Source organism: Phacochoerus africanus, chromosome 1 (genome assembly GCF_016906955.1).
Source record: "Phacochoerus africanus isolate WHEZ1 chromosome 1, ROS_Pafr_v1, whole genome shotgun sequence".
Lineage (NCBI taxonomy): Eukaryota > Metazoa > Chordata > Mammalia > Artiodactyla > Suidae > Phacochoerus > Phacochoerus africanus.
Window position 1 is genome coordinate 142,784,474 of NC_062544.1, and position 21,560 is coordinate 142,806,033.

The following is a 21,560-nucleotide window of genomic DNA, read 5'->3' on the forward strand; positions in this document are numbered from 1 at the left end:
GGCCCGAGTGAGGGTCTGGATCTGGCAAAATGGTCAGTGCGTGCTATCCACCTGTCACCGGGCTGGCGACCGTGGCCTCCCCCAGTTCCCTGACAACGGTGGCACAAGAGGCCAGCTCGGTTGTCGGCTTCCCGGCCAACGCACCAAAATGTTTCAGAAACCGCAAAAATCATGGCAGTGGAAGGAGACAAACAGCACTCGGAGGTATGGAAAAGCAAGGTTTATTCAGCACTGGTGCGGGCCCAGAGTCTGAGCACCAGGTCTTTGTTCTCAGTAAATTTTATGCACTACAAGGTCTTGATTTTCCCATGTAAGCATCCCCGACCTCCCCCATCCCCAAGCAGACAGTGTTCCTCCCTAAGAAACTGAGCAAGCAAGGTTACAGAGCAGAACTGATAAGCAATGTTGGGTACCTGATTAGCAGGGCTGCTGGCTTGGACAGAGAGCACACAGTTGTTACATTATTACAAGAAGGGTGGCATAGTGATGAGCATAGCTGGAAAGGCTTGTAGCTGCCTTCTTAGCCAAGGGGGGTTGTTCTTTAGTTAAAACTCCATTTCAAAATATATGTTTATTGAATGTTTATTATATGCCAGGCATGGTGCTAAATGCTTTACATGGATTATCACCTTTAACCTTCACAATAACTTTATGAAGAAAGTACTATTTTTATTCCCATTTTATAAAAGATAAAACTGAGGCTAAAATGTTCAGTAATTTACCCAAGAGGACTGGCTAGTACTTGATGGACTGGAAACCAGATTGGTTTGGGTCTAGATCTAAGTTCTTATGTGGATGCTATATTACCTTAATGAGTGGAAAGTTTATTTTAATATAATTGAGAGTCATTTGGGAGCTGGCTACAGTTGGGAGCTGTCTGCTTGATGACCTGAGACTCTGTAACATGAGAGAAAATCTCGGAATTCAAGTGAGGCTGAACACAGTACTTGTCACAAATTCCTATGTTGCCCCTGGCCACTCTTTTACTGACTCAGCTTCTGCAGAGGCTTAGCTTTGGCCACCATGCACTCGTTGATTAATATCTGCTCTTCATTAAGTTGACAATCCATTTCCTTCATTGCTATCAAGTGAACTAAGACAAACAGACTGTAATTTGCACAGAGAAGTTTCAATTCTAGATGATCCTAATTCAGAATCAAGGAATAATGTAAAATAAAAACAGATGAAGGAATAGTACCCAACTTAACAGTTTTCTGTCACACAGGAAAGATAACTAGGAAATAAAACCAAATTAATTGCATGAGGTTGATGTTTAATGAGGTAAAGCTATGAGATGTTATGGCAACATTCCTAAGAAAGTATTAACAGTAGCATATTAGAATGTTGTGGTTTTTTAGTGCTGTCCTAAAGCAGTCCCTTTGAACATGAATCACTTTAAGGATTTTGTTCCATAGAAGTAATTGGTCTGCTACTTTAGTTCACAGTGAATGACATAAAATGTTAATAAACCTTTTAAAACCTCAGAACTAGCAGCAAGTTCAAATAATATAATAGTGCATGGTATTTAGGAAACTAAATCAGACATTACTATTTGTATTTAAATCTAAGTGACCTGCTGCAAATGCAGAAGTCCAAATTCTGTTTGGATGGATGTTCTATTATATATTTAAATAACTTTTAATGCTCACTAGTTTTTTTTTTTTTTTCCTTTGATGAAATCATCAGAGTTTTAAATTAGGGACTTACAATCATAAAGAAAATTAATGGAATACTTCTATTTTCCCCCTAAAAATTATGCTAATTTAGTCCCAGTGTTGTTGAAGCTCTGCTTTTTAACTGGGCACATATTAGATTATTTAAAAGTCTATATTTAAATCTCCTGATGTGATAAATAATGTATAAAATTGTCTCCTGATTATCTACAAGTAGATTATCTATTAAATAGAAACTCCACTAATTTAGTACATTTAGATGGATTTTTTCTTTCTTCTTAAAATTTTACACTCAAGAAGGCACAGAATTACAATGTAATCAGGTACTTTATTTACATTAAGTAAATGTCAATTCAAATATAAATTATCTTTTTGTTGTCTTCTGTTGGTACCATGGTACCTAGAATTATCAATATTTGTACATTGAAATGGCAGCCAGCATTCTTCTCTTTCTAGAAGCTTCTCTCACATCACAGACTATTTAGATAAGAGATTTTTACCCAGATATGATTTATCCCAAACTTACTATATTACCTAACTTGCCTTATATGTTTATAATTAAAATAAATTACTAGGATATCATATTTTTGGACACACACTAAAAAAGTCTGATACCAATTCCAATGTGAGAGGAGGGTTCTCCCACACCACCAGGAAATTCTTAGATATCAGCAAGAACCAGTGGGGTGTTTGAGAATTTAACTCAGCCCTGATACTATCTACCTGGAGATAGTATCCAATTCAACAGGTTGAGTTCACTCTTGCAGGACTGCCCCACGCTTTCACGTGCACACACACACACACACACACACACACACACACACACGACATCGGCAAGCCCACTGACCAACCCACTAATGGATTGGGGGTTCCCTGACTCCCTTCATCTCATAATGCCATGCTGAGACCAGCTCATCAGGATGGGGCTGAAGAACAGGTGCTGTGAAACTTAAGGAAAAAAGTTAACATAAAACAAGACACAGAGACTTATCTTAAGTAAAGGTGGGAACCAGGGCAGGGAACTCAAGGTCTCAGGGACTAAGAGCACCACCTCAAGAAACTACACTGCTTTTATTGTGCTCTTTAGGATGAAGTCAAGTGAGGAGGGGCTGAGGGTGGAGGATATAGGGTTTGTTTACTATTTTATAAGTTCTTTTATTATTTTAAAAGATACTTAACTGGTAGAAGGTTAAGCTTTTACTCTGACCTTTAGGCACATAACAATCATTAGCATTTGAGGTAGCTATCTATGCATAGCATTCCAGAAAATCCTCACTTTGCTTCCACAAATGGCATGCCTGTTTGTGGCAACCCAGCATTTGCACCTTGGTTCTTTTTGCTAATGCATATTCTGCTAAGGACCGCTCCTAAACCACTTGGCCATGAGGTTCCTCTTTCTCTTATTTTTTAGAGCAGATATCATGCTTGTGCAAATGACTGCCAAACTGCTGGACCTAGACCAAGTATTATGTCCTCATTAAGCTGACCCTATGAATAGCTTATGCATTTAGGTCTTTGTTCTTAAGCTTAAATCATTTACCAGCACTATGACTGTTTTTCAAGCAGGAAGATGGGATAATGTAAAACAGGACAAGATAGAGTTTTCAGCAAAGAGGCTAAGAAAATATTGTAGAAACATGTCTCATGACAATGCCACTTGAAAGTTCAAGTTGTCACCTGTACTTCTTACTGACTGGCTGTTAATTAAAGGTTCTCATTACCTCCTCTTCTGGTTTGAATAATTTGCTAGAGCAGCTCACAGAACTCAGATATGTGTTTTACTTACTAGATAACTGATTTACTCTAGAAGGATATAACTCTGGAACAGCCAGATGGAAGAGGTGCATAGGGCAAGTATTATATAGGCATGATTGGTTAAATCACTGGCCACTGGTTATAGAACTCAGTCTCCAGCCCATCTCCCTGCCTCCTTGAGGTTCCAGGATGGAAGGTAGGACTAAAACTTCCAACTTCTAATCTTATGATTGCCTCCACTGGCAACCAACACTCTCCCTTAGGTGAGTTCCAAAAGTCACCTAATTAACATAGCAAAGACCTTTATTACTCTCAACACTTAGGACATTTTAAACATTTTAGGAGCTCTGTGCCAGAAACTGGAACAAAGACCAAATATGTTATTTTGTTGGTGCTCAGGGCACGCTGCCCCAATATAAGCCAAAGTGACATATGAAGGGACACTTTGACTCTCCTTTCTATCTCCCTGAAATCAGGAACTAAAGATCCCATGTTTAAGATGATCTCCAAGCATGTGGAGGTGGAAGGTCATCCTTATCACCAGAGAGGGAATTCAGGCCTAGAAGCCTCTACAAATGACTTTGTTATTATACTAATTTACTTCCCAAGTCTGAACCTTGCTTAAATTTCTTACTAATTAAGAACCCCAACCTAAATTTATTTGTCCTGTCAAATCCTTACAAATTTACTCTTTCTTTGTGTAAAAAAATGTAAAAAGCTGCCTGCTTTTAGTCACTTTCTGAACATAATTTTATGATCTCTCATGCACACAAAATTAAATTGTTTTTTCTCTTGTTAATCTGTCTTGTGTATTAGTCTACAAGAACTCAAGAGGGGTGGAGGGGAAAATTTTCCCCACCCTATCAATTTATTATTACACATATGCACACACACACCATTAAAGTCTCTGAACAAAGAGATATCAACTTTTAAAACTCAGCATTCAATGAATAATTCAAAGCTGTAATATGAACCTCAAGATTTACAGACTTTCCAGGAAATAGTCATCCTACCCTTTCATAATATGCTTTTGACTTAGCCATTTTTAAATGAGAAATTCCAAGTAATTAGAAACTAGACACTTCTAGAAACTTGTGGAAAATACTGAAGTGGGTATCTAAGGACTCTGTTCCATGACTGAGAACAAATAATAGCTTTATTTTAACAATGCATCCCATGGAAAGTCCAGAATCTCTCCTCAGCTGTAAAAATAGGATCCTGTCTCCAAGGCCATAGTGGCTGGCAAAATGCTGCTATGTCTTTCTACAGATGGTCCTACCCTGCAAGCTAGGTGAAATACAGAATGACTTCCTATTTTTCTTTCCAGAAACCTAAAGGCAAAGAATATCTCCTTCTGCCTTTGTGTTCTGAGATCTCTTCATCCATATCTGAACTTGGGAATTGCTAGTTTATGTTTCACTTTAAGTGAAACCTTCTCAGACACAGGTTACTGTCTTTTTCAAAAAGAGTTACCTAGGAGACCTTGTGGTTTCTAATTTGAATTGTGAGACACAGACTTACTTGATATCTGGAAAGTTTCTGACTGTCTCTCATTATTATGTTAAAACATTGCTGGTAACTGAACAATGAGTAACTTGATTGATTTCTTTGCTAAAGTCAGTTTAACAAATACTTCCAGCTTAATCTGTTTCTAATACCCACCTTCCCATTCCCCCCCCACCCCTGACCCATACACGCCTACAGACTTGCTCTTCTGGAATTTCTTTATAATCTATGATTCTTACTAAGAAACTGCTACCAAATGTGCAGATAGAACCAAGGTGAGAAAATGAGGAAAAAATTGAGGCAGAGAATTAGCAAATGAATTCACTAAAAAAGTGAAATTTGTCCTCAAGTTTCTTTTTGAATGCTGAGAGTTTCCAATATAGGATTCAACATTAAAGAAATTGGTGCATCTATTAGGTGAGAAGCTAACTGTGCATGATTCTCTTCCTTCTTTAAGAAGATTCAGAAACAGAAAAGGCACAAATCAATAATGCAATTAATAAGCACTGCTTTCATTTAAGATACTATGAGCAGGTGAGTCTTACTCTTGACATTTCCAAAAAGTAGTCATCTGATTAAATCTTAGGTAATTTTGCATATGACAAGACAAATTCCCATTCCAAAGCATGTTTTAGTACAGAAAGAATAAGTAATTTTTGCTTCCCTTCTACATTTCCTAGCCAGCAAGTATCTGTAGTTAAGAAATCAATGGCATTAAATTTTCCCTCTGTGACCCACAGAAATAATACATTTTATTCTATGTATTTACATAGACTTTGTTCCAATTGAAGATGGAGTGCTTGAAAGATATAATAAATTCTATTATTTTAGGTAATAATAGTAAAAGCATTTGTTAAGAACTATTTGCTAGACACTTGTATCAGCTATGATTGTGGCAGTAGCATATAAGAGAAATGGAGCATGGAGTTTGCCAGCTGGAAAGCCATGGATAGAATTGGTATCAGACCACTAGACCAAGGATTAAAATGATCTAATAAGGGATTGGGTCCATCTCGTTAGGACAGCAGAGTTGAGAGAAACAGAGGCTGGAGCAGTGAGATCACAAGTAGGCTTATCGACCAACAGAGTGGTGGGGAGCACTGAGGAGAACTCAGGCTCCCCACTGTTGGGGCAAGCATTTTTTTATAGTTAGGGTTTTGTGTGATAGGTCACATAGTCTCAAGGAGAAAGGGGAAGGGAGCTTGGGAAACAGGGAAGGAGGATTTAGGTCCTTAAGTGTGAATTTTAACAATCCTTTTGGCTCCGTTTATTTTGAGTTTAACAGTTCCTTAAATTATCTTGGTCCTGAGGCCTTTATCCATTTTGGAGTCTGTTTTTCCTGTTTGTTTGATCAGCTGAAATCCTGTCTGGAACCTGGGCGTGATCTTGATGATATGGTTATTTTATATCCTCCATTTGGTATTCTCCCTCCAGTTTATATATACCACCTAACATATCTCAGGCTATGCTGGGGACAGGAAAGTTGAGGGCTGGATGGCTATGGCAGTTCAGCTTCACATCTTTGCTTTGAACCTAGTGACAAATGCCACTTTCTTATGTCTACCTAAAAAAAAATGCACAGCCTGAAAGTTGAGAGTTAAATTTTATTTGGGGTGAAATTAGGACTTACCCCTGTGAGATGGCATCTGAGGTAGCCCTGAGAAACCAGTGGTGGGGCAGGGAGGCTAGGATTTATAGTTTTTGCAACAAAGGGAAGATCTCAAAAGAACAAAAGATTTGCAGAAAACCAGTTTCTATGGGAAGATGTACAGATATGGGCTCCCTGAAATTATTCCTTTGATACTTTACCTCAGCTGTAGGCCAGTATTCTTTGTTTCTTGCCTGAGTGCCCTCAGGGCTTACCAGCTCACCCTTGGGAGTGGCAGACTGTGACACCTTTTGTTTTGTCAACTGGACTACAGCCCAGGAGGCAGTATTTCAGACTGCTCTGATATATGTCCCAAAGAGGAAAGGGAAAACATGAAGATATAAGTGATAAAGGTGAAGGGGGAGGTGCATGCAGCCATGCACACATTTTACAGGAGTTTGCTGCTGGTCTTGTGAAGGTTACCACTATTCACAGACATCAGTAATCAGTATCAGTATTTTTCTAGGTATGAAGAGATACAAGAATTGGGCTCATAAAATCTTCTAAAAATATCTAACTATCTGAAGGCTTGTCCTTCTGGTTATCCCAGAGCACAGAGTGCCTCATTCCTGGTCTTCAACCTGAACTCTACTCAGGGGGTGCTACAGGTCTGCAGCTGCAGTGGCTCATGATTTCATCTATGTGTAGGCTCATGGCAAATGCCAAACTCCACTCACACCCATAATTAGAGCAAAAGTTAGGGGTTGACTCTGATGGGCTCTTTGGCTTAGTTTTGATAGTTGTGTTGTTCTCTGAAGCAAATAGAGAATATGGTAGAATGAGAAGATTAGTTTATACCTAGTTGTCATGTGTTCCCCTTGGAAGAAGTAGTTAAGACCTACCTGAAATTTTTGGACTAGTGTTGCTGAAATTCAGCCTCTATCTGTCGGGGCTGAATTGAAACACAGAGAGAGTTTTGGGTAAAGGAGAAAAAAATAGCTTTATTGCTTTGCCAGGCAAAGGAGGGTCACAGCAGATTACTGCCTTAAAGACTGTACCTCTCTTTGGGAAGGATTAGGAGAAGTTTTATAGTTAAAAGGAGAAAAACAGGTTTCTGGATAAGAATCAGGGCTGGAGGTAAATACACATTCTTTTCATTCTTTTTGGTGGGTGGACTCTTTAGTCATCAAAATTGGTGTCATGAAATCTCAGTGTGACCCTGGTGATCTTCTGGGTTTTCGTGTCTGGATTTTCCCTAGAAATAAAAATACTTGCCAGAAGGGCATATTGGTCAGAGAGAAGGGCAATTTAAGAAAGTCCTGAAAAGAAACATCATGTGCTCATAATCTTTAACCCATAGGCTAATCTTTGGTTTATGAGTGATTGTGTTTAGGGTACAACTATGTCAGGGAGAAGGACGAGGTAGGACTCTAAGCTGTTCAGTTTCAAAGTATTCATTTCAAAAAGAAGCAGAAGAATATAACTCTTCTCTCAGGGGCATCTGCATCATTATGAAAGAGGGATGAGTGACCTTCCAGGGTAAAATCAGGTTTAATAGCAGAAATGGGTTAAAGAGATGCTGGATAGACCCAAATTAATAATGTCAACTTTAATGCTTCATATATATTTTACAAACACTAGTTACTTAATCCTTACAAAAAAACCCTATAAAATAATTTGTATTATTTCCCCCATTTCATAGCTAAGACCTCACAAGTAAGTAAACAAGTTAAGGTAACATATGAGGTGTGTGGTAGGGCTGGGCTTTAAACTCAGGCTATCTATCGGCGTAGCCTGGACCTGAAAACTCTCCTCCATATGCATCAATGAAGGAATCACATACTTCTAAGCAGGTGGGAGCAAGGAAAGCTGTAGTATCTTCAGAATATCTTTGGCAAGTATCTGAATCAGACTGCTGGAAGGCAGGGTGTGGAGACCCAGGGACATCAGAGCTAGATTTGGGGCACTGATTTTGAGTGTAGTTAAAATTAAAGTAAAAACAAATAATAATTTAATTTAAAAAGTAATGCCTCCATGAAAAGTCTGTTTCCTTATGAAAACAAAGTTATGGAGTCTAGAAATGTGGGTAAATTACAGATGAGCCTTACACCTGGCAGACTAGAAATGGGCCAGTGTGAAACTCAGTATTTTCACAGTTGCCTCCAATGTCTAAGAGCTCAATAATACCATGGCATTCTAATGCATGTGTGATGAATGTATGCCACACAGGCTCTAGAGGATCTTTTGGTGTTTTTTAGGCCCAATTAAAATATTTTTAAAAATCTAAATGAGAATCATGGTAGAGTGCTAAATTAGTCCTTTCTAAGCATAATGGTTAAGAACCTAACAACACATTCACACACTCAGTCTGAACACTGGGTACCAAAACCACACCCTACTCTCTACGTTGACACCATTTTGCTATTCCTCTGTCTTCATGAGCATTCTTTGTTTTTCCCCAACTCTCCTTCTTATGCAAATGGTTTGATTGTTCATTAGAGGAATTTCCCAAAAGACCTATTCAATTTTCAACTAACAGTTTGTACCCTAAGATTTTTTGAATCCCTAAATCAAAATATTCATAATACTCAAAATACTTGCTGTTTTTACTTTTCTTGAACTGTTGTTTCATTATCCTAATCAATTGTCTGTCCTGAAAGCCCCACCATAAATCAAATTTCCAATTCCCAATAAATTGTGATAGTCCCTTTCCTCTGAGAGACAGTCAAAGCTTTGAAAGTTGGGGTTCTCCCTTACCACCCTAAGAAATAAATTCAGTTTTATCTTATCAACAGGTTGTTTTGATGGCATATAGAGTTTTTTTTTTTTTTAAACATATTTTATAACATTGGTTCTAACCTGGTGGGGGTGTGCAATGTTGTCTCCCACAAGACATTTGGCAATGTCTGGAGATTGGCAGAGCAGAGAGGAGGGTGTTTGCTTCTGGCATCTAGTAGGCAGATGGAGGGATGGTACTCAATGTCCTACAAGGCACTGAAAAGACCTCCATAATAAAGAATTTTCCTGCCCAAAATGTCAGTGGTGCTGAGGATGTAAAATCCCAATCTATAATAATTCAGGGCACATCTGCCCAGTTCAGATGAGTCTGTGTATTTTAGGCTACCTCTATGACTGTGCATGCTTTCCCAAGTGTTCATGTGATGAGGAGCTATAGGTGACTTATTCTGAATATCTAGCACATCTCACATCCATCTCACAGGGGCTTGGTTGAGTCTTCAGAAGTTGTGAAATCAAGGAGAGCTTCAGCCTGGCACCTTTCAGGGCAGCACCTTGTCAGCACCCAATACAATGGGAAATGCTAGGTAGTGAGAAGAATACACACATTAGCAGAATGTCACTGCCAATTAGGGAAAAGACATTTTGGTGCCATAGTTGTATCTATAAAAATGAGGACCTTGGTATCAGTGGTTTTCAGAACCCCTAATGGCTCCAGGACTGTAAGATATTATAAGTCTATAGTCTGACAATGTCCATGGCTCGTGAAGAAGGATTTGTGCTCTTTCCTGTGGAGACTGAAGCACACTATAGAACTCTTGTGGCTGTCATTGTAACAGAAGACAGGGTGAAATGTCTCCACACTTACAGTGGGTGGCCCCGGTTATGTAAGCATCCCTGAGCATTCATAGCATAGTATATATTTTAGGTCAAGCTTCCAGCCCTGAAATTACAAAGGTACCTTTATAGTCACCTGAATAACCATTAAAAAAAAGGTAAGGCTCATTTCCCCAGCTACAAACCCAACCCCACCTCATCACACATCAAGGATTTCCTTGATTGAGACCAACCTAGGATGGCCAATATAAGAACAGATATTTTGCCATTTTTTCTTTACATGGTTTCTCATTCTCCTCCTCCAGGGAGAACCAGTCCTTCTCCATGATCTCAGGAATTTTTTTTTAACATGTTTTCTTACAGTTGTTATTAGTTTCCTCTTTGGTTGTGGTAGATAACCAAAAATACTAGAGAAATAAAATCACTCTTTTGCAAGCTGTCTGAAACTGTTTTAATTCTCTAGGAGGTGATGAATATTTTATACATGGAAAAAGAAAGCTATTTTAGGAGGAAAACACTTTAATGGACATTCAATTTTGCTAAAGATGAGCCCATAGGGTATTCCAGAAACAAAGTAGAGACAATGACAAGCTAAGCTGTTCTGCGGGGTCAACTAAAGTGCATGTGAGGACATGCTTGTAATAGCAGTGGACTTTGGGTTCCTAGTGAGCAGAGTGAAGATAAGACTTGGAGAAGATGGGAGAGAAAATTCATGGATTTGAATGGAAGTAGGCTACAGAAAAATGAGTGTCTTTTGGGCTTGTCAGAGCAGAAGTGTGTCTGAAAAGATGCAGGGAAGGAGAGAACAGGTGGAAGACTTCTGAAAAAAAGTTATGGCTGATGGACTAAACATAGGAACACTTAGAGCTGATATGGGGTGTTCACTCTCTTTCTTCTATTGTAATTTCATCCTTCAATCTGGAGGTCCCCTACAACCTAGTTGAGGATCAGGTGTTAGTGGTGCTTGAAGAATTAAAGGAAAAACTTTGTCCAAAATGAGTCAAATTAAAAAAAAGAAAAAAAAAAGAAGTGTGTTGAAAATTATTAAATGGCCAGAGTGATGAGAGAAAAAGTTGGATGTAGAAACTCTTTTATAGGGACAGTCCAAAGCACTTCAGGAGGGCTGAACTTTAATCAGTCACATGATAGCAAATCATAGTTATTTGGAAATGAAAGAAAAGTTGGGCCCAAGAATGTTGGGACACTTAGTGTGATGGGTTTAACCTCCTTTCTTCTTTCTATGGGGCTCAAGACATTGTATGCTCAATAATCACCTGTTAACTTGAGAGAAAGAAAGAAATATATCTATGTGTAAAAATCAATACTGAATTTTGAGGGTCATCTCCAGTGATTAAAACATCATCTATAGTGTGCAGTTATTTCTCCAGGTTAATTAGCCATCTGTGTAATTGATTATTTTCAGGAAATTGATCGAGGAAATAGGGAGGTATTGAAAATGACAGCACTTGTGACTTGAACCTAGCCAGGACCCAGATTGGAACTTGAACCCATGGTTTTTAAATTAGAATCACACACCCATGGTCTGGACTTACTGAGGTTCAGGTTCTTTGTGCCTCCACGCAGATGGCATTCAGCAAGAGACAAATTTATGTGCAAGAAATAGATTTATTAAGATAGGACACTTTTGAGAGATGTAAGTAGGCAGGCAGGAGGCTCTGCCCCAAGGATTAGGTGGGCTGCAGTTTTATAATCCAAGGGGAGTGGGTGTGGGGAAAGGGTGCGGGGGTGTCTCTTCCTCTTTTTTTGAGTAGTAGAGTGGTAGGTCCTCCTGGGTGTCTGGTAAGAGAGAATTTGACCCTATAAGGTCAAACTAGGACTGTTATGGTGCTTATTCTAATCACCAGGAGGGTGGTCTTTAAACTACTGCCCTTGGTCTTAACCTGAGGGCAGGCCTCATCCCGCTGATGACCTAAGGCATATCTCATACCTCCACTAGTCAAGCAAGCTTGCCTCATTCTGTTGGCCTTATTGAGCAATTATTAACTTACTTTGATCTCCCCAAATCCCCTAGGTTTCCCTCTTTATCCATGGTCCCTTATTGGAACTTCTACAATTACCTGTATAACTCTCCTGCTCTCTCCCTCTCAGTATGACTGGGTATTGACCTTTACTTAGCAGGTTTTCAAAACTAAGAATGGAAGGAGAAAGGACAGACTAGAAGTAATTCCAAAGGCAAAGAATAAAGAACAAACAAAAGAATTATAATGTGGTTTAACTTCTTGGGCATTTCCTAGTCCAATAGAAAAGACAAAGTCTTCTCAACCATATAAAATTGCTTCCTAGGGGTGAATGAGTCAAATGGATGTCATTTTTTTTAAAACAAAAAGACAGAATAACAACAACAAAACACTTTAACAAAGAAAGGAGAACGTATACTTACCTGAAATTGGCTGATTAGCTTCATCATGGATTGGATACGTGAGAAAATTATCAATATTCTATTTTGCTAGTCTAGCACAACCTCAGAGAGATCAATCCAAGCTAATTCATATCAGGTGGGTTGTTAACCAGCAGCAAATCACTAATAAGCTGAAAGAATTAAGATGTCTGGAACCTAGAATATCTAGTATTTCAATTTAGTAAGACTTCTGAATTTAAATGCTTGTAGATATTCCCAACTTGAACTTCATAAGGGAAGAGTCCATATCTTAAATGGCCTTATTATCTAGGCCAGGAGTAAGCAAACTACAGCCTACCAGCCAATTCTGACTAGAAAGCCATTTTTTTTTCTAAATAAAGTTTAATTGGATTGCAGCCATGCCCATTTATTTACTTATTACCTATGGCTATTTTTGCATTACAAAGGCAGAGTTGTGACAGACACCATATGGCCCAATGAATATAAAATATTTGCTATCTGACCCTTTATAGGAAATGTTTTCCAATCCCTGGTCTAAGTTCTTGCTATTCAGAGTGTGTTCATTGACTACCACTATCAGCATCTCCTGGGACTTTGTTGGAAATGTAGCATCTCAGGCTCTGACTCGGACCTATTATATCAGTATCCTCATTTTAAAAAATCCCTAGGTGATTCACATGATATTTGAGTGGCTGTCTTCTGGGATAAAGTTTGGGTCCTAGTAGGTACCAAATAAATAATTGTTTGATAACTGAATAAGTAGGTCACTGTGAAACTGTTGAACTCAATCAGTAGATGTTTGTTTACTATGTAAGATGTACCTGACCCTCAGTTAAGTCTGGAAAAGGAACCAGAAATATGACTCTTGTCCTCAAGGGGTATAAAACTTATTAAGGAACAAAAAAGTAGCAGATGTGAAATAATTAGAGTATTACAACAGAACACACATGGTAATATGCTGGATGTATGTTGCAAATGGTAAATGATGGAGCATAGATCATATTTTAATCTGAAAGGCATTCATGCATCAGGCTGTGGACTGACCAGGGCAGAGTCTCAGATGTAGTTCATAAATACAAAACTATGGAGTGAAGTGTCCCTTAGTTTATCCAAGGGCTTTTTGAATTACAAAGTGGAGATGGGATATGCTCAGACAAATGGCTCCAAGGCTCTTAGTGAAGCAGATAAATGTATGAACACATGCTTTTTTATGGCAAGTAAATTAGGCTGTAAATCAAGTAACAAAAGATAGAACTGAACATTCAAGCAGTTAAAATGTGACAAGAAATACCTGAACAGCCTCCAATGAGATAATTGATAATGGCATTGTGAATTAAATATCTACAGTAGAATTGGCTATAGCAAACCTCATCTTTTTCCCATGTTAAATGCTAATTTCTGAAGAATTAGGCAATTACAAATTCACAATCTTGCCGCCTTTTGTTTTTGCTGTTGAGCTGTTTGTAAGTGCTTAATTTAGTGACTTGGTGTTAAGTTCTTTTCTCAGAATAAATAACATTTCTCAGAAAACTCAGATGCATTTTAATTCTCTGGAGACAATCCTATACTTGATGCAATTAATAATATTCAAGGAAAACAGATCACCCAATCTTCAGATAAAGAGGCCCTCACCAATCTATTTGTTTTGCATTTGTTGAAGTAAGTTACAGAAAGACTACAGTTTTCCATTTAGAAGCTCAAAATGAAAGGCTACTGATCAGTGTGGCCTCTAGTTGGCTTTCTGAATTAAAGAAAAAAAAGTCATTTTTGTTGCTTTTATAATTGTTGTGGTGTAAAAGAGTCATGGGGTGCAAGTGATGAGACAAAATTGAGTCTTAGTTACTCCTGTGGTGTTGACAGCTCCTGAGTGTTTGACTTAGACATCTGTGTCCTGAAATGTTACATTTCAAGATTATCAGGGTCCCTATACTCTAGTTTTATCCATTGTGGAGACACTAGGGCTAAGGCAACAACCAGAGGGAGTGAGTAGATTGGTGTGTAAATGAGCGGGTTTTTACATTGTGAATGCTAAAGTAAGGACAGAGGTACCTCTGTGTCATCATATTTCAGCTTCACCTCCATCCCTAAGTGTTGCTTCAAGTGTATGAGTATGTGTCTGGAAGTGGGGGGTTGAATATGGTCCCCTGAGATTCCCACTTCACTCTTAGGGCTCCAGCTTTCTACACTGAAGGTGTAGCTATAATTTGAATACAAGGATTAGAATCTTGAATTCAGTAGGGGATCCAAGAGATTTTTTGTGTGCCACTCACATTTGTAGTTCTTGCCCCCCTCTATTTGAACTTGGAGAAAAAATGAATTGAGCAGATCACAGGAATCACATTGATCAACTGCTAGAGAGTTTCATACCCAACAGAAAGCAGCATCTGAGTGTTTTAGGTATTGACTGAGTTTGACATGTAGTGTCTTGGGGAGAACAAGTGGGTGTAAACCCTTGAGTTCTGATCCTAGAGACAATAAAATGCCATCCTTTCACACACAAGCCAGTTGTACCTTTGGTTATTGGTTTTCCTATCTGTGAAATTAAGGGGGTAGATATAACGCAGAGGTCAAAACTGCCTCATTCTCAGAATCACCAGGGGGAGATAGATACAGATGCCTTGATATCATACCTTTCCCTAGGCCCTCACCCCAAGATACTGATTTGCTAGTTCTAAGTGGGACCCAGAAATCTGTATTTTTTTTAAATGTTCCCAGATTGTTGGTGATTTTCCAAAAAATTGGGAGCACCTAGATTAGATTATTTCATTGGTTTCTTTTATTGATAAAATATCTGTCATGGTTTGATTTCAGTAAAATAATCAGATCTAATGAATGTGGTTTATTTCAATCTCCATGTTATTTTGAGTTCTGTTCCTTACCCTTTTTTTTTTAACATAAATATTTCCTAGGTAACTTAGCTTCTAAATATTTAATATAATTTTTATAATTTAGACATTGTCTGACTTTCTTATCACTGAAGAAATTAAAGAATGAGTGCAATGTGGTAGCTGTAATTTCCTGATTTCAAAGTAGCTAGTGCTTTATGTTTGCTATCCAATTTTGCATTCTTGCAATTTATTTAAAATGTTTATTGGGTGGTTATTGTGTTCCAGGCATTGTTGTAGGTGCTTGGGCTATAGCTATTAATAAAACAGACCAAAATACCTGTCTTTATTGAGCTTATATTCTGCTGAATTTATCATCCCCATGCAGAAAGTATATGTACACATTACAGACACTGGCGTTCTGCCACCAAATACCCTTAGACCATCTCCTGCTTATTTGATTTTACCATGATTTACTTTTGGTTTTTCTTAATTTCTCTTCTCCTTCTTTTCTAGTGATTTCATTTTTTTTCTGTGACTGATACTGACCTTTCATTCCATCTTTCTCAGGCTGAGCTTTTGCCTTTTGAGGCTTTTCCTAGGTTTCTTCTCCAGGGAGCTCTGGTTTCTTTAAGTCTGTACCTTCTGAATGAAGCAGCTAATCACATTTTCAAATGTTAAGAGAGAAGTTGTGTAATAAGCTGTGTAAGTCGGTTATGTTTATGGTTATAGGTAAATGAAAACCCAACTTAAACTGCTTTAAACACAAAAGAGAATTTATTGGCTCAGGTAACTCCAAAAGTTCAGAGATATAGTTTTGCTTCAGTTACAGCTTGATCTTGGTGACTAAGGATTGCAGTCTTTGCATCTCTTGATTGTTTTTCTTAGCATTAGCACTGGTCTCAAAAAGAATTTCCTGGTATGGTGGTGTATTAGGGTCCCCTAAGACCATTACCATGTTCAATGATTTGCTGTGAGGGCTCACACATTTTAGTATATGGTTATTCTCATGGATATATATATATATATATATATATTTGTAGTTAAAGAATACAATGTAAAATCAGCAAGGATAAAAGCTACATGGCCCAAAGTCTGGAGGAAACCACATCCAATGTTTCCAAGGGTCCTCTCCCTTAATTCCCCCAGCAATGTCATAATAGCCCATGAAATATTGTCTAACAGGAAAGCTCGTTAAAGACTCAGTACCTCAGTTTCTTCTAGTAACTGGGAGACCCATGATGACACCCTATGTGCCAAAATTCCATGTCCATGTACCAAAATTCCAGACTCCCAGAGGAAAGCAGGTATTGAGTATAAACTACACTGTTCTTACAAACAGTTGCACTAGGTACTACTTTTAACAACTAAGGCAGTGGGAACCCTCTGAAATGAGAGTTTCCAGATTAACTCTAAATGCCAAAAGCCAGTGTTGCAGGGAGGACTTTCAATGGATAAGCAGTCTCAGGCTTGCCATGTTAACTCTTTCCTACACAGGATGCAGTGGTGGTTACCAGAGGCTCTAGGCAAATAGTCTCCAACCTTGGCAACAACTCCAAAAAGATGCGTCCTTCTTCTAACAAATCTAGAGAAGTCTCTATGTCAGAAACTTGCTGAACAATTCTAATTCCTCTCCTTCTGGAACCATTGGAAGACTAAATTTACTGGTTCCTCCCTCATTTAGCCATGAAATATTGTTATAGTTAAATAGAATGTGAGCAGAGGTGAAGCATGTCACTCCCAGGCCAGTCCATAAAATCCTTCTACCTGCAATTCTCCATGTTCCTTCCCTTCTTAATGCCAGCTTGCAGCTCCCATGATGACTTTGGATATCAAACATTAAAGATGGAAGAGCCATAATGTAGAGCCAGAGCCCTTGAATCACTGCTTTGGGGAGAACCACCCAACAGTCAGCAATACCCACTTTGAACTTTATTTGTAGAAAAAATAGACTTTATATAAATCATCCCACATTTTGGGTTCATCTGTATTAGCAGTTAACATTAACTGTATCTAATACATTTGAGAATCCCTACTAATGAACTGGTTTTGTCATGTGCTGATCTTGAAACAGTTACCATTTCTTGTATATGTGTATGTTGGGGCTGTTTCTATCATCAGCCAGGCTTAGGTCAGGTACCCATCCCTGAAGAAGTCTCAGTCCTTCTCATAGTATCTGGATTAAAGTCTTTAAACAATAAATGCTGGAGAGGGAACAGAATAAAGGGAACCCTCTAATGCTGTTGGTGGGAATGCGAATTGGAATAACCACTGTGGAAAACAGTATTGAGGTTCCTTAAAAACCTGAAACTAGAACTACTATATGATCTGGAGAAAACCATAATTCAAAAAGATATGTGCATCCTTGTGTTCATTGTGGTGCTATTTACACCAGCCAAGACATGGAAACAACTTAGTTGTCCATAGACAGAGGAATTGATAAGGAAGATCTGGTACATATACACAATGGAATATTACTCAACCATGAAAAGAATGAAATAATGCCATTTCACCAACATGGATGGACCTAGAAATTATCATACTAAGTGAAGGTAATCAGTGAAAAACAAATATCACATGATATCACTTACATAGGGAATCTAAAAAAAGTCTAGGCATGAACTTATTTGCAGAACAGAAACAGAATCACGGACTTTGAAAACAAACTTACGGTTACAGGTTGGGAAGTAAGGATGGACTGGGGGTTTGGGACTTGCATATTCACATTGAAGTATATGGAATAAGGCCAGCAGAGACCTGCTATAGAGCACAGAGAACTCTACCTAATATTCTGTGATAATCTAAGTGGGAAGAGAATCTGAAAGAGAATGGATGTTTGTATATGTATAGCTGTATCACTTTGTTGTACAGCCGAAATTATCATAACATTGTAAATCAACTGAACTTAAATAAAAATTTAAAAAAGAAAAAAAAAGAGTAAGAAAAGAGTATTTTACCAAAAACCATTGGATTGAGTTAAGGAAAAATGATTCAGGGTAGACTGAACAGCAAGTGTTGAATATACACTTTATATATTCTCTAAGTCCACTGAAATCCACACTCTGTTTTACCCTGCAGCCCTTAGCTGTGCCAGCATTCAGTAAATTTGTTGAATGCATGAGTGCATATATACAAAGAAACCAGAAAATCAGCTCAAAAACCTTGCCTTTTCCTCAAGTGCAGCATTATTTAAATGAATTTGAATTTTCTTCACTCTCTCTCTCCCTTTATCCCTGTTCAAGCATAACCTAAACTGCACTTTAAACCAAGCATGGATTTAATGAGTCAACACAAGTGCCTTTGCAATCTGCTTACATTCAGACTCTGCTTATAGAATATTCAGACCTCAGGCATCCTTGGAACTAAGATATGTAGACACAAACATGGCAAACAACTATGATAGCACATGGTTTACAATGACCCACATAGTGGTGGTGTATAGAATAATTGACCAAAACATGTGTTCTGGAGCTGCTGTCGTGCCTCAGTGGTTAACCAGCCCAACTGGTATCCATGAAGACACAGGTTTGACCCCTGGCCTTGCTCAGTGGGTTGGAGATCCTGTGTTACTATGGCTGTGGGGTAGGCTGGCAGCTGTGACTCTGATTGGACCCCTAGCCTGGGGGTCCATGGGTGCAGCCCTAGAAAGACAAAAAAAAAAAAAATGGTGTTCTGGAAATTTATAGTTTAACTAGTAAAAATTATTATAATTAATATAATACAAAGAGGAATGTTACAGTCATTCATAAGCTACTGAGGTAAGTAATATGACCATCTAGGTCCATTTCCTTATAGCCTTTAGTAGTTTGTGTGTGTGTGTGTGTGTATCTCCTTGTTATGTTCCACCATACCTGGTAGTTAATGATGGCACAATTTATTACCAGAAAGATCTTGATCTCCCTAAAAGCTGATAACTGTCATAGAGTCCAAAGTATGCTAGAAAATATTTCTTCCTTCTGTTGACATTGAATCCCTTTAACTAGGTACTGAGGAATCCTGTCCTAATTGGCCTTCCTTTTCTACCTCTCCATCTTTCTCCTCTCACACTCTATCACATCCTCAAAGTTCCAGATCCTTCTGTTCCTTTCCACATCTCTTGTGTTCATGCAACTACTTCCTGAGGTTTTTCCTCTAAACTAGGAAGGCAATAGTAAACACCTATTCAGAGTGCAGCATCTATAAGGTAAACAAGTCAGATAAGAATTGGACTTTTAAGTTTATTTTGAGTAATTATAATTCCATAAATTATATGAAATACTACCTGGCACATTGTAAGCACTTTGTATTCATATTATTGTTGGTGTTACTCTTGATTACCTTTGTAACAACTTCCTGTTGATTGCTTTTACTCCCTACTGTTGATTTCCTTTAATCACAGTTTGAATTCATTATTGTCATGAAGTCTCTCTTATCTGTGATCAACAGTGACGAGATAAGGTGGTAAAGGGGGCGGGAACTTTATCTTTCCATGCATTTATATTTTTACCGAGTTCACACTAAATATAAAAATGTATTTCATACATTCTTTTTCTTTTTCTTTCATTTTTGGCCACCCTATGGCATATAGAGCTCCCAGGCAAGGAATCACATCCAAGACTCCATCTTGGCCTAAGCCAAAGCTGTGGCAATGCCAGGTCCTTAACCTGCTGTGCTGGGCCAGGAATCAAACCTGCATCCTAGCGCTTTCAAGAGTCTTCCAATCCCTTTGTGCCACAGTTGGAGCTCCATCATACATTCTTATTTATATTTTCTCAGCATTTTCTCATGTCATTAAAAAACTCCACGTAAAGTAACAAAACTCAGCAACAGTAGTATTTTAGATATTTAGATTGGGCTCTGAATTCCTATCAGTTAAGGGTCAGAGATTATCTCTTTTAAGCAGTAGGGCCCATTTAGGAATTACTACTTACTTCAGCCTTAACTAAAAACCCAAAGCACTTGCTAAATTAATTCATTGTGCACTTATTCATTCAACCAATATTTACTGAGCCTGTATTAGTGCTAGGTAGCATGGTAGATACTGAGGATACCAAAGAGATCAATTTAAATATGGCTTCTGGAGTTCCTGTTGTAGCTCAATAGGTTAAGAACCTGACTAACAATTAGTGTTGCTTAATAGATACTGCTAGACAAAAGCTTGCACTATATGGAGTCATTTTGGGGGATAGAAGAGTGTAATTAAATGGGATGCTTAATGATAAACAAAGTTTGTAAAACACCAATGTATAGTGGAATCCAACAGGGGAAGGAGAATGAGAGATATTAGGGATTAGAATTTTTAAATATTTAAAGGGAAGTAAACTAGTGGAAAGCAAAAGGAATAGAGCAAAAGGAGGAATTTCATAGCCTCCAGAAATTCCCCAGTGCCCAGGGATTTCAGGATTTTACATATGGCTGATCACACAGTTCTTTAGAAAAGAATGTCTTCTGGCCAAATAAATACAAAGAAGGTTCAAGGTCTGTACATTATTGGGTGTCTGTAACAATGAGTAAGTTAACAGGAAGCAACTCCTCATTCATATGAATTCTGATGAAAAGTTCATGTCATCATCCAGATGTCTGCACTATCTGATTAAGAACACCTGGGTACTTGGAAACATCTGGTGACAGCATGTTTTACCATGTTCCTGGATATGTGATTTATATCCACAAGCACCTGCATTACTTTAGATCTGTTTTCTGTGTAATAGGACATTCTTGAAAGGATCTGATTTCCTAGTTCATTTCGTAGATACCATCAGAGTCCTAAATACCAGAAGCCATGGTCCCCCTAAAAGCATATCACTGTCTCCTAGAGGGAGTTTTACTGAAAGCCTTGCTAGCTTCACCTCCAGAACTTCCGATTTATTTAGTGGAAGGAAGGGCCAAGTATGTATATTTTCACAAGTTCTTAGGTGATACCACTGATCTGAAGACCACAGTTGGAATAGAACTGCCCTAAAAAATCCTTTACATTTGTAATCAGTCCCTGGGGCAGAGGGGAATGTAAGATCCAGGCAGAAATCAGGGGACAAGTAGGTAAAATCAGAGGATATCCATCAAATGTTCTTGTTATCCTTAATTCTAAGAGTCAGGGAATTTATTTAGCACAGAAGTGATTCACATTCTAGCTCACATTCTCCATTCAAACATCTTAAGATTTATTTTACCAATCACGTTTGCTCTAAAAGTGCTATATTTTAAAAATGGAGATGAACTGAAATGAATTTTATTTTGAGAATTTCATGGAACATCACAGAGGTGTTACAAACCCAAGTCTG